We start from the raw sequence: 13202 nt of genomic DNA, 5'->3' as shown, positions 1-13202 counted from the left end.
AGGAGGAGGGAGAGGAATCAGTGTTTCACAGCTGGGGAGTGGGAGGGAGGAGAGGGGGTCCCAGCTGGAGAGCAAACCCCTGCCACGGCATTGCCCTGCGTGCTCAGCTCCCAGCCCATCTGCACCGTGAGTGCGGGTCTCCTTGGAGTCTCCTTTCCCCAGCATTTCCAAAGGCTTGTTACTGGTCCAGAAAATCTGTAAAAATTTAACCCCTGCCCTGCTGCTGGAAAGCAAATCTTTACTCAGGTCACAGGACCTACTGTCCCACCTCTCCTCGACCTGAAGACGTAAGTGTGGGCGATACGTATGCCATTTAATCCCACCTTTTATTTGCACATTCATACTAACACACTTAAAGCTTGTCAATAAAGTACGAAAATTCTCATTGATGCTTCTAAAACAACCCAACAACTGTTTCTATCCCTGTTCCTGCTTGTCGTCGGTACTGACGGCCCTTCCCTCCGCATTGAAGGAAACAGGGTCCCAGAAACGCAGCCTTCCCTCCCGTCATGAGCTGGCCCTACGGTGGTCGTGGCACAAGGAAGCGGGGAACAGCTTCCAGAAAAGCATGACATAAAGTATTTGTGGCTCTAAATCAGAATTATTTAAGATCTAAGGGAACTTTGAAGCTAAAAGCCAGAGAGGGTGAGGCTGATGGGGGAAGAGGAAATGGAAGAGGCAAAATATTTCATTTTATCACAGAAGGAAAGAAGCTGTTGGAAAAAAGTTCTGTGCACACAAATCTTAGATGATCTGCAGAGGCTTTGCCATTCCACTGCTGCAGTTTAAAGCACTCACTTTGGTCTCGAGGGCTGGACAGGGGCTCGGTGTCAGGAGACAAACCCACTTTTCTGCCCTAATGTTCAAACTTGGGCATTTGCTGCTGGATGCCAAGGTGCCAGATGACAGTGATTGCACAGTCTTTGAACCTGCAGCCAGGGGTAAAAAAAAAAAAAAAAAAAAAAAAAAAAATCAAAGCTCTGAAATTAAAGTGCGTTTCAGGGACTGACACTTTTTTTCTGCAGAGTTTTTGAGAGCCCCTGTCCCAGGTCCCCATGTGAAGGTGTGTGTGCACCACAGAACTGAAAGTTATAAACCCCAGCAGCAAATGATGGGCCTGAGCTGATGAACCTGCCTTCAGGAATCTCCTCATCACACAGAGGTCTGGGCTGGGATTTTGGGTGGCTTGTGGGCAAAACAGGGAGATCTGGGTACCAAACTTTTGCAAAGGTACAAAGGTGCAGGGTCAGGACTTTGCTCTGAAGCTGGACCTGGCTGGAGATGCTCCATCAGGAATGGGAGCGAGGACGTGACTTATGGGGTTCCAGCTGGTGCAGAAAGGCATTCCCCTTCACATCCCGTACTGCTTCCAACCCAACAGCGGAGCCTCCTCCCCTCAGGAAGCCCAGCAGGAGCCGAGGGGTACCCATCTTCTCTTACATACACCCCACATTTCATTGCTCTTCATCCAACTTGCTGTTCTTGCACCTCTCCAGGGTATCTCCACGGCCTGTTCTTTGCTCTGGTTCTTGACCAACCTCCTGCACTCTCAGAGCCTTTCAGCTTTCTTCCCCATGTTCCTGCAGGCTGTCAGCATCTTTACACCACATCTTTATTTCTTAACATGAGCTTTGTTAATGAGCCAAAAAATTTCCACCCTTTGGCAGTAATCTTCGTCCAGCTCTTGGGGACACACCTCCCACCAACTACCCAGATGATGTATGGGTGTTGGACACCTCCCCACGTGCATTAAATCTCTGGGCTGTGAAGCTCAGCAATACATTAAGATACAGAGCCCCGAGGGGCTCGAAGAGGACTTGTGCAATTGTGTGGCATAGATTTATATTCCAGGATTTTAAAAGTGTAGCCTCTTTGCAGAGCTCCACAGTCTGCCAGGCAGCCTTCGCTCCTGCACAGCACCTTCCCTGACGGAGCTGTCCTTGCCATCTCCTGGGATAACATTACTTTTGAGCAAATCAAGCCAGCTTTTCCCCTTTACTTTGTTCTCCATGGGGATAATTCCTCATGCCAAATCCCTTGGTTGTCTCTCAGACCTGACTTCTCTGGTGCTTTTTTCCCCTCCATTTGAGGTGAGTCTCTGCCTGTGTCTGAGGCCATGAGCTGCACATCACGGACCGGCTCTGCTCTCCCACGGGCATCGAGCGGGTTGACAGCAGCAGCGTGTGCAATGCCCCGCTCCCCCAGCTGTGCTCTTGGCCAGGTGCGGGCAGCATTGCCTGCCTGCACATCCCCAAAGGCAGTGTGGGAACTGGCATGAAGGCAGGATGCAATACCCCGAGTACCCAGAAAGATGCTTGAATAGGTCATACACCTTTGCTTCATTCTATTCTAGTCCAGAAGTTAGTGAGACACGGAGCTGGGATCACAGGCCTGATGGGACCAACATCTGGAGGTGTTCTTGTGATCATTTCGGCAAACATACCCCCCCTTGCTTTCAGTGTAAGGTGGAGGTTTGGGAACACATGTGTCCGTCCCAGGCAATTAGAAGCAAAACGTTTCTGATGGGAAGTTGTTTAAAAAGTCGACACTCAGAACCGTGAGCCCAAGCTTTTCTGCTCGGTGGATGAACCAGAAAGTCATTAATTTTTCCGCTCTGGAGCAGATGTTTACGTGTTTGAAATTACTGGGTAACTGAGTCACTGCTCGGTTGGTTGCCAAGATCTGGATTGTGGCAATGCAGATGCGGACTTTGTGTCAAAGGTGGGATAAGTCCATCGCAAAGCGCAGCCAAGGACCAGGAGGAGCATCCTGCAGCTGGCTCTGGGACCTCCACAGATCCTACAGGCCATATGTTCTTCAATGGATGCAGCTGAGTAGGTCAGTTCCCAAATTTCACCTCTGTTGGTACGAAAGCGACAGAAAGCAACAGCCGAAGTTGAAACACAGTATCAATTTTAAATCCACAACCACAATTAATAGCCACTCAGGATGCATTCCTCACAGCAGGAGTGAGGGTCCCTGCAGGGAGAAGAGCTGGGTCATGCCCCTGGGGTGGGAGTGGTGGCAAATGGGACAGCAGGCGAGCCACAAAAAAGATGGATTTAATTCATATCCCTGCTCCCCCGCATCAGAACAGGAACAAAATAACGTGCCTGACAAATAAGGAGAACAGCAGGTGAAGATGACCTCAGTTTCCTTGTCTTCTCTCAGTCCTCCTCCACTCCCTTCCTCCCCTGGAGCCACGCTCGGACTAAGGCGGCCGCTCGGGTGGGAGACTCGGATTTGCAGCCGCGGCTGCTCGCCGGCTGGGCAGCGTTATGCAGCATCCTGGCCGGAGGCTTTGGACAAGGCGTGGTCATATTGCACTGGTTAATATTATTTATATCTGCACTGCTATAAAGCATTGGTCTTGGAATAGCCTTTTATGAGATGTGATAAAGTGGAATTGCAGCCCAGCATGCAAACACTACGGTCCTTATAGCAAAGACCTGACACGATGGAAATCCCTGCTGCCCTCTCTCCTTCTCTGTGCGAGGCAGCCATGTGTGAGGGGTGTAGGGAAACAGCTGCTGGATCTTGCTAGGGGACATTTTCTCTCTTTGCAATGTCACTGCCAGCTGATGGCCCATTGCCAGGCTCCCCGCTCGCAGCTTTTGCCCCCCATTTTCTGTCCTGTCATGCGGGGCAGTTCAAAGGTGAGGGAAGGGCAGGGTAAAGGCTGCCCTGAGGCTTGTGGCCTCTTCCTCACTCCTAAAAACCTCCCGCTCCTTCAGACGAAGATAACCCTTCCACTGGCATCTAGGCAAGTTCCCTTTTCCAAGCAGAAAGCCTGTAAGTCACTTGTTCTTGGTAAATATCCCTGACCAAGCAACGAGTGGGCAGCTGAGAGCAGAGACCAAGTTCTGGGGAGTCATGGCCCCACCACCACCACAGTACCCCACTGTATTCCAAATTTATACATACATCTGCTGAATTTCACCATCTGCACGCTCCCCACGTTGCAGGGCCACTGGAACTGGATTTTATCTCCACGATGGGACCTGGGAATAGCTGGAGGAGGAAAGGCATTTTATTGGCATTTCTTAGGGAGCACCTGATGGGGATGAACTAACCAGTGAAGTAACCTAGGGTACAGCGGCATGAAAGAGGATGCAGTTCATACACCTGGATGTACATATAGAAAAAGTGCTCTTCTATTTGCTTTGTGCCGGGGCACGCAGCATGTCCCTCCTGGCCACAAATGCAGCCCCAGGGCCATCGCTGCCTGGTGGGATGGGGCAGCTGCTCTCACACCAATGCTGCTTGCTGCCCACTCGCCTCTTCCCCAGCCCCCTCCACCACCCCGCAGACACGGGCCCCTCCTGCAACAGGGACACGTGGGCAGCTATGGGCAGCGTCTGCCTTTGTCACCGCAGTCGATCTGGCTGCTGTGAGACTTGGTTGCTTGGATGAAATTGTTAGTCTGGGGCCATTACTGGGTTTGTTCATCCATCTAACAACAGTCACAGCCTGCTGCCTTGCTCCCAGCCTGGGAAGCAGGATGCTGAGCTCAGCAGAACAGCTGTGGTTCAGTGTTATAACACAGAAATATACTCATCAGCTGGAGAAATTGCCTCCAGAGGACAGGGCTGAGGCAGAGGAAGCAGATGTGAAGCTGATCCATCTTCCCTTAAGTCAGCAGCCCCTTCCCACCCATCTGCCCATCCTCACCCTCCTGCCGAAGGGGCAGGCAGGTTTGCCCTCCCATCCCAACCTGAGCACACTGAAGCCGGCAACAGCCTTGGGCCTGAACCACAGGTGGTTCCAGGCAAAGCTCTGAATCTTCAGAGCCAAAAACAGAGCAGGCTTTGAAACATCCTTGGTCTGCGGGTGTAATGTCTGGTGCTGCCCAGCATCTCCGCCCTTCCCTCTCCTACCAAGGCCTCACCAGCTGGGCATAGGCACAGGCTCTGCTCCCGTCATCGGAGGAGGTGGAGGATGGACCCTTCGCAGCAGCATCCCGTGCTGACAGCCCTTCTGCACAACTGACTTCAGACAGACCAAAAAACCTGCAGGAATGGGGCAGTGCTGGTGAGACATGAAGGATTAATCAGACCAGGATGACATCTGCAGCCAGGCAATATGTTGGAAGTGCGCATTTCAGTCCTGATTAAATCCTCTCTGCGTTTCACTGGGCGAAGCCTGTGCCACCCGCCCAGTGCAGCAGTGACATCAACAGACACGATGGTTTCAGCATCCCTGCTGAACAGACATCATCTGGTTCAAGGACAAGAAGGAAATCCAGGCATCTTTACTGCCTGACCCTGGGGTGGCAGAATTTTTTTGGTAAACATGTTCATTTATGAATAAGAGAAAGTGCTGTGAATTTACGCAGCACTCCCTGCCCCACCAGTGCTGCATTGACACCCTTGACGGGGACAGCTCCTCTTGGGCTGGGATCCCTGCACCCAGCTTGGAGAAGGGCTTGCCACACATCCCGTAGGACAGCAAGTGGTCCCAGCAGGCAGCAGGACTCACAAGGGATCAGCCCACTTAAAAACACAGATTATCCATCTGCAGGTCCCAGCGGGGAGGCACCTCGTCAGGTCTCTGCATTCCTCTTCTGTCCTCAGATTTAATCCTCCAAGCAGAAAGGAGATGGAGAAGAGGGCAAATCAGAGAAAATACAACTTTAACTGGCGCTTTGAAAGGTAAAAAAGGAATGTGGGCAAAGTTCAATCCCATTATCAGCTGTATTAACAGCTAAGAGGAGCTAGAGGTAGTGAACTTGAAAACACCTTCCTCCAAAAAATTCATTTATTAGCTGGCAGAAGAGGACAGGGAGAAAGAAGGTCACAGGTTTGAGCGCCTGCCAAGTAACAAGCAAACGGGCAGGAGAAACTTTTCCCTGCTGAACTACAGGAAAACACAGTAATGATTAACAATGCACACATTTGTACACAATCTTCCCCCTGGACAGTCTATCTACACACACATCGCCTTGTCTGCTTCTCTAATATGGACCAGTTAACAGCTCCCAGAAACAACTTTGTGTCAGAGAAGTGGAAATTAATGGCTTCATATGAAACTGCAAAGGGAGAATTGGAGGCAGCATCCAATAGCCCCTGGGAACAGGGGCAGCAGGGAGAACACCTCTCCTTTCTCTGCAAAGCTGGTCTGTGATGAAATACTGCAACCTGCAGTTGTTCCGATTCACCTGTAAATAACCCCTGCTCCCTCCTGCCCTAAAAAAGACACAGTGCCCTGGACTTTCCTTCCTGCACACGGCCTGTCCTCCAGCAGGCACGTCTGGATTTGCCTTGCCTGGTTACCACCACCAGCTGCTGCTGCAGTCCCCGTTCCCCAAACTTGGAGGCCGCGCTGCTTTGAAAAAACTGTCATGAAAATAAAAAATACCAAGAGGAGTGGAAAGTGGGTTTTGTGGTGAGATTTAGATTTCCCCCCCCCCCATTTTCTTCTTCCTTATAATCTTTGAAAGCACAGATAAGAAATGGGAGTGGAGCAGCAGGTTCATGTGCAGAGATGTGAAGCTGCCCTTCCCTTCCTGCCAGCAGCTTCTGGACCAAAGCGGGGGTCTCATCCAGCCCAGCAGCCTGGGCTCCCACAGCAGCCTCACCTTAACCTGCCAAGTCCTCCCCGGGCTGAGGAGCAGCACTTTTGCCCCCATTGCTGCTCCACACAGCTACAGGAAAAGCAGACTCTGTCTCTGCTGCCTCTCTCCTGGTAAGGTCCCCTGCACATCTGGGCAGATGCCCCACAGGCATTTGGGCAGCTCGCACCACTTCAGCTCTGTCCCTTTTCCTATCAACAACAGATAATATTCCTGGAGGTGCCAAGGGAGGTGTGCACATATGCTGGGCAGGTGTTTCCTCCTTGGACAAGGGAGAAGACAATTTCTTCCAGCCCTCGCTAGTGACCAAAAGCTGCATCACCACCAGAGAGAATCCCCTGTAAGCCAGAGCCCAAGGTGTCACTGCCTGCTGCAGAGTGACTGGAAATTACAGCACCTTTCCCATCAGCAGCCCTTTCTGGCTGGGGCCAAGGAGCAATAACAAAGGCTCATTTAAACCTCATTTTCCATGGCTGGGCAAGAAGCAAATCCTGTCTCGCACTTTGTGGGTGGGGAGACTGAAGTCCAGAGGAGAAAGGCTCAGAGATGACAGTATGAGAGCAACAGAGCAGAGGTCTCCAGCACCAGCAAACAGTTCCCAAGTCCACCCAGGAGCTGGAGCTGGACTTCTGGAGAGGGCTGGCTTGATCCCAGTCCCAGGGGACTGTGAGGAATGCCCCAAAGGTTCTCAAGGAGGCAGACAGGGCTGCATTTCGGAAAGGAGGGCTCTGCTACAAACAGCGGTGTTGAACTTTGTGCTGCTGCTGAGGCTTGGCCTCTTGCTCCACACAGCTCTGAGGAGTTTTCTCTCCAAAGCTGTGATGCTGCAGAGACTGAGGGTCTGGTGCCAACTCCTGCAGCACAGGGGCTGGTGGAGCAAAGCCCAGACCTTGCAATAGCTCACTGTCAGCACCAGGGTTGTGTTTTGCCCTGGGAAGCCACTTTCCACATCAGAAGTGCTTTTCCCTACCACACTACTTCACAGGTAAGGGATAGAAATATTGCATTAGCAAACACCACGAGGACTATACCAATGCTGCAGTGTTTGCAGGGAAACCAGCCTGGACTGAACAAAAGCACCCTGAGCCACAGCATGAGCCAGACCTTGCTCGCACCATCCTTACCCCGACTTCCCCCGCTGCCGCAGCAGAGCCACATCCTGGCATTGCTGGGGATGCAGCAGGGCCAGCAAGAAGCTGTTGCTCTCCACGTGTGAATCCCTGGGGAGTTTCCTGTTGTTCTACACTTCTCCTGTGCATTATCACTTTTTATCATGCTGGAAAGAGATTGCATAAATCGGACCAAAACCTGGAGGTAAGTGAAGTCAGACAGGTCCCTGCTGGAAGGGGAAGGACCTGGGAACTGGAAGAAGTAGGACACAAAGTCTTTCTTCGGAGCAAGGGCATGTTAGTGCTCTACTGCTTAATGAGATTCATACTGAAGGTTTGGCTGACTCATGGTCTTTAATAAACTCCAACATTGGTGGTGTAAAGAGGTTAGGTGGGGTGTCAGCTCCAGCTGGGGAGAAATGCTCTGCCTGCTGCTTCTCCTCTGCACTCTCAGCTGAGCACTTCTTCCCTCTGTGGTTTGTGTGCTCGCTCCGGATGTGGCCGTGCTTCACTGCTGCTAATTTCATTCTGTGGGCTGAAAAGCCATTTGAGGTTGAAAACCCCCAACATCGATCAAAATTTTAGCTAGTACCACTCCAAAACAGGACTGAAGAACATTTCCTTGCTGCACAAAGGCTGCTGTCTACACATGCCCTGTGAAATAGGGTAAACGCTAGCGCTTGGTAGTCCACTACACCTCTTACCATGTAGTTCTCATTTTAATGCATGCTGACACACCATCCCTGCACCCTGTGCTGGGCAGCATCTGTGCCAGCGCAGTCACACGCACCTGAGGGGATGCTGCAGGGCTTGCCAGACTGCTCCGCACAGAGACTGCGGGTCAGAGGGGCAGCCAGGTCGAGGTCGGTCTCCACTGCCACCGAGATTGCCCCTGCCGTGGGGCAGTCCCCATGAAAGCATAACGTTACCTTAGCAGGACAGCTGCCGAGAGGGAATTGGTAAGTAGAAAACAGAACCATTATAAAAGTTGGACTCCCCAAAGAAATAAGAATTCATAAAGGGAAACACATGGTTGAAGCTAAAGAGAAACATTAGCTTTACTTGAGTTAGCATTTGCATTGTAAAGCAGCTGACCGCTGATCTTCTATGAGCTTTTACCAACATTACCACCCACCATGCCCAGGCCATAAGAGCCGGGGAGGAAGCGCATGAACCCACCACCGTCGGACCAGCACTCACAGTTCCCACAGCTGGGCAGAAACATGGTTGCAGGCAACAAAGCCATAAATATTGAAGTGAAATAATTACCCCGTTCATTTATGGTTTAAACACTGAGGAAGGAACAGAACCAGTTTCACCAGTGACCAACCCAGGCATAGGTGGAGCAGCCTGTAACTGCTCTGGGCTGTGCAACCTTTGGGAAGGAGGAGTGGAACAAATATCTAAAGTTGTTTAAGATGGCACACTCGGCAGTTTCTTCCATATTCTGCAAAGTTGCATGCTGCTTAATTCTGCAGATCATTGCAGAATAAGTCACAGGAAAACACTGGGGCCTTTGCTTTCCAGTCATCATGCTGAAATCATGTGAAATACCCAACCTTAAAGCAGACAAGAAGTTTGATCACAAAACCTTGTTCTGATGTTGGATTTTTGACATCAATACTGAGCTGTGCTGCTTTTTAGGGTTTATACCCTCCATTGCTTTAGGCATCTTGAGACATACAGCCTGCTAAGTACCTTGCAGGAGGATGTTTGGGAGCCACTGCAGCAGGGAAAACCAGATTTTCAGGTCCAGGAGAACTGGCTCCCTGAAGGCCACCAGGTCTGTACAAGGATTAAGCTGGTTCTGGGCTTTACTGGGGAACTAGCACAACTTTCCTCTTGCTACTGAATGGTCCTTTAGACACTGAAAAGCCATCCTTCCCACCCCAATAGCTTTACCCCTGCAGGTCTGGACTTGCCTTGCAAAGCTATGGATTTATCTTAAAATTCCTGGGGCTCTGGTGCATACTGTATTAAATGCATCCTTGGACATCTGCGCCCTTGGCTGCTTTGGGCAGCCTGAGACTCCTGAACTTTGCATGGATAAGGACAGATCATTACATGCGAGCGTCACAGCAGAGAGGGCCTGAGACCGGGGAGAAAGTGAACAACTGGGCTGCTTTTAATTGAAAGGTTTAAAGTGTTATGCAAATCACACTTCCCAGTCCTGTGCTTATCATGCCTATTTTGCAGCACTGCAAGGAGGTACCAGTGCTCACCAGGGGAAAATGCCACCTGAGGAGGACAGGGAACACAGCTCAGTAGGAGCCCCATAACCGTACGATCAAAGGAAAGCTGCAAGAAGATAAACAACTCCCAATATAAGCTGAATATTGAGGGGATAGGGGGAATAGCAACAGCAATGTCTTTTGGATGATGCCCATTTTTTTTCCAGCCATGTTGCAAATATTTCATGCTTCAGCCACATGGCAGTAGAGAAAACAGCAGCATGCCGGCTGGGGAAAAGGTGCTCAGAGGATGCTCCAGCTCTTCTTTTAGTGACAGCCAATATGTCATTAGTCCCATGGTTTTTTTAACGAGGAGGACAAAGTCCTGCAGATCCCGTGCTATTGTTGCGGAAGGCATAAAAGAGAATCACATCCTCCCAGTACCCTTGGCCGGTCCATACTCAGTGTGTGTGACTGCTGCAGCCAGAGCTGGGGCTTTTTCCGAGGGAGCTCCCAAGGCACATCCATAGTAGTGACAGATGCTACCCTGCTCGCAAGTGCAATTCATTTTTATGATATCCTATTTCTGCTGGGGCCCATGATAAATGCAATCCATTCCTTTATTAAGAAAGGAACACCACCATGTCACCTCACAAAGGTAATGTGTGCTGCCGTAACAACTGTCAGATGGGGAGCTCCTAACATGCTGCTGGTGTGAGCCCCATCTTTCATCTCTGGCACTGGCAGTTTTATCATACTGGAGGAAGAGGCCCAGTTTCCACAGTGCCACTAGAAGAGGCAATTCCTCCTCAGGTTCTCCTGCCTCTGGAGACCAGCTGGGAGCAGGTGGCATTTCAGCTTCCTTCTATTCTTGCACATGCTGCCCTTCCATTGCATCCTTTACAACATCTGCAGCCAGTGCAGCCTCATTCAAACCATTCTCAGCTGCTAAAAGACTCCTACATTTTGCCCACATCACTTTCTTCTCCTCCACTGCTCCTGTAATAGCTCACCCTCTTTATCCTGCTCTGTCTCTCTTTAGTCCTCTTTTTGTACAGTATTTGTATGACAAGAGCCTCTTCTGCTCCGCCAACACCTGGACTGGTACTGATAACTCCTTGGCTTTCCCAGCACTTAGGAGCTCTACCTCCCCATTGTTTCTCTCCTTCCTTCATTCCAAGGTTTTATTCCCACCAAGTTTGTGGTGAAGGGTCAATGCCAAATGATTTGAGGACAGGCTCTATCTCTCAGCCAAATAAATGCTGATGCCACTTGGGCAGCTACATGCCTCTAACCGACATTTTCTCCTTCCCCTAGAGCCCGGCTGGAGGCTGAAATGAAGCAACTCTTCAGTTTTCTCTTCATTATTCTCAGCAAACGCCTGGGCGTTTTACTCTCTAACCCACTCTGCTATTTCTCCTGGACTCTTCTTGCCATCACAGCTCCTGCAGCAAGAGGGAGCAACGTGACAAAAGCTTGTGTGCCTTTAGACAGTTAAGAGCAAGGGGCAAATCCTCTGTAGGAAAGCGCTGTGTGCTGTAGGGGGGGATCCCTCTCCTCTGATGCCCCGGGGCTCTTGGTATAAGGCCCTGATTACAGAAAATAATCCAGAAAGGCCTTTAATAGCATTTCTCAAGCACTGTATAATGGTCTCAAGGGCTTGAAAAAGGATGGCTGTGGTGAGAGGTGAATTAATCGCTTCTAAGAAATGTCCAAAACCGCCGACTTTGGCAGAAGGGGCTGCTTTGAGCTGTTCCACGTGAGACCCTGGTGCCTGGGCTGAATGCGCCGGGGTCGGGCTGAGCCAGCTCTCCCAGCCACTGTGGTCCTCTCTGGATCTCCTCTTCCTGGCCACAGTGGAGGGATGTGCTCTGCGAGGGGCTGGCCGGAGCTCGGCTGGGGAGCAGCAGCCCTCAGCAGGCACCGGGTGCTTGCAAAGGCTGGCTCCACAGCATCACCCTGGCTTGTGTCCAGCATCTACTACTGATGGGTTTGGGGGGACTAGGGCAGATACACCTGCTTTAAACAGCCAGAGGGTTTTGCTTGGCTGTAAACATACATCCCAGGAGACATCCCTCCTTGCCTCTGCTCCCCCAACACCCCATTCTCTCCTCCTCTCTGTGTTTCTTCCCAAAACTGTCCAGGATTTTTACTGGCTAATTCTACCAATCATTAAACCCCTGTTTGTTACCTGGTGTAAGCTTATCACCTTAATTATTTTATCTGTATAACCAGAAAACCTAACAGCATCACAAATTCTAGCTCTGACTGCAATATCTCTATAAAACAAAGCACCTGCCTGTAAAACCTCCTTCTCCCAGAAACCGCCTCTAGCAATCACAGCCCTGACTCCACATGCAAAAGCAGTGTTTGCAATAATAATCAAATGTTTAGCAAACATCATTAGAACTAACTCGCCAATGAGCAGAAATAATTATCAGATAATTGCTTTATGGACAGCCAAGCAGGGAAATTAGGAGCAGTATTTTCTCCATGTTAAACAGGGAGATACAAGTAGGGAAACAGAAGCACCGAAAGACAAAAGGAGCTGTTTAAGGCCACACAAAGGGAGGGCTGAAGAGAGAAATGCCCAGTCTGATCTTACACCCACCTGCCGCTTTGCTGGCCTTGTGCTGGGGACCAAAACCCCTTCTCAAGGCCTGGGATCTGGAGTCACAGCCAGCTGCCCTTGCCCTGCTGCAAGCCACCCAGCCTTGTCGCTCTGCCTCTGGCAGAGTGGCTCTGCCTCTCCCACAGCACGACCCAGCACCGAGGGGCTCCTCAGTCAGGGCTCAAGCATCCGCACCAAGCTGGTCCTGAGCCCTTCAGGTAGGCATTTTGCTTTGGAGCACTCATCCTCAGCAGGCTCCAGAAGAGGAGTAACCTAGGTGGTGATATTTTAACCACTTAACCCAGGTGTTGCTATTTTAACCACTTAACCCAGGTGGTGGTATTTTAACCACTCCACCTCCAGCCCGCAACTTGCTAAAAGCAAGCCAGGATTTTTTTTTTTTTTTAAATTTTCTACCTCCCCCCCGACCTCCCCTACCCTCTCCCCTGCGCGTCCCCGTCCCCCTCGGCCGGGCTCCCCGCGCAGGTTTCCGCGGGCGGGCAGTGCCACCTAGGGGCGGCGGGACCCTCTTCGTGGGGGGGGGGAATGGTCAAAATCAGCCGATGGAAGGAAGTTTTTGGGCTCTGCGGGTAGCGGATTATGCAAATGAGGACATCCGCTTTAATGGCATTCCAAGATTTTTAGTCAAATTTAATTACCTGCCTTCTTCCCCCTCTCTTTGCCTGTCCCTGATCAAATTAAAACAAACAACCCCCAGCAGAGTGTTTGTGACAAGAATC

Source organism: Harpia harpyja, chromosome 18 (assembly GCF_026419915.1).
Source record: "Harpia harpyja isolate bHarHar1 chromosome 18, bHarHar1 primary haplotype, whole genome shotgun sequence".
In the NCBI taxonomy this organism is placed as follows: Eukaryota; Metazoa; Chordata; class Aves; order Accipitriformes; family Accipitridae; genus Harpia; species Harpia harpyja.
The sequence above is the reverse complement of the archived record's forward strand: the minus strand, read 5'-3'. Positions refer to the sequence as shown.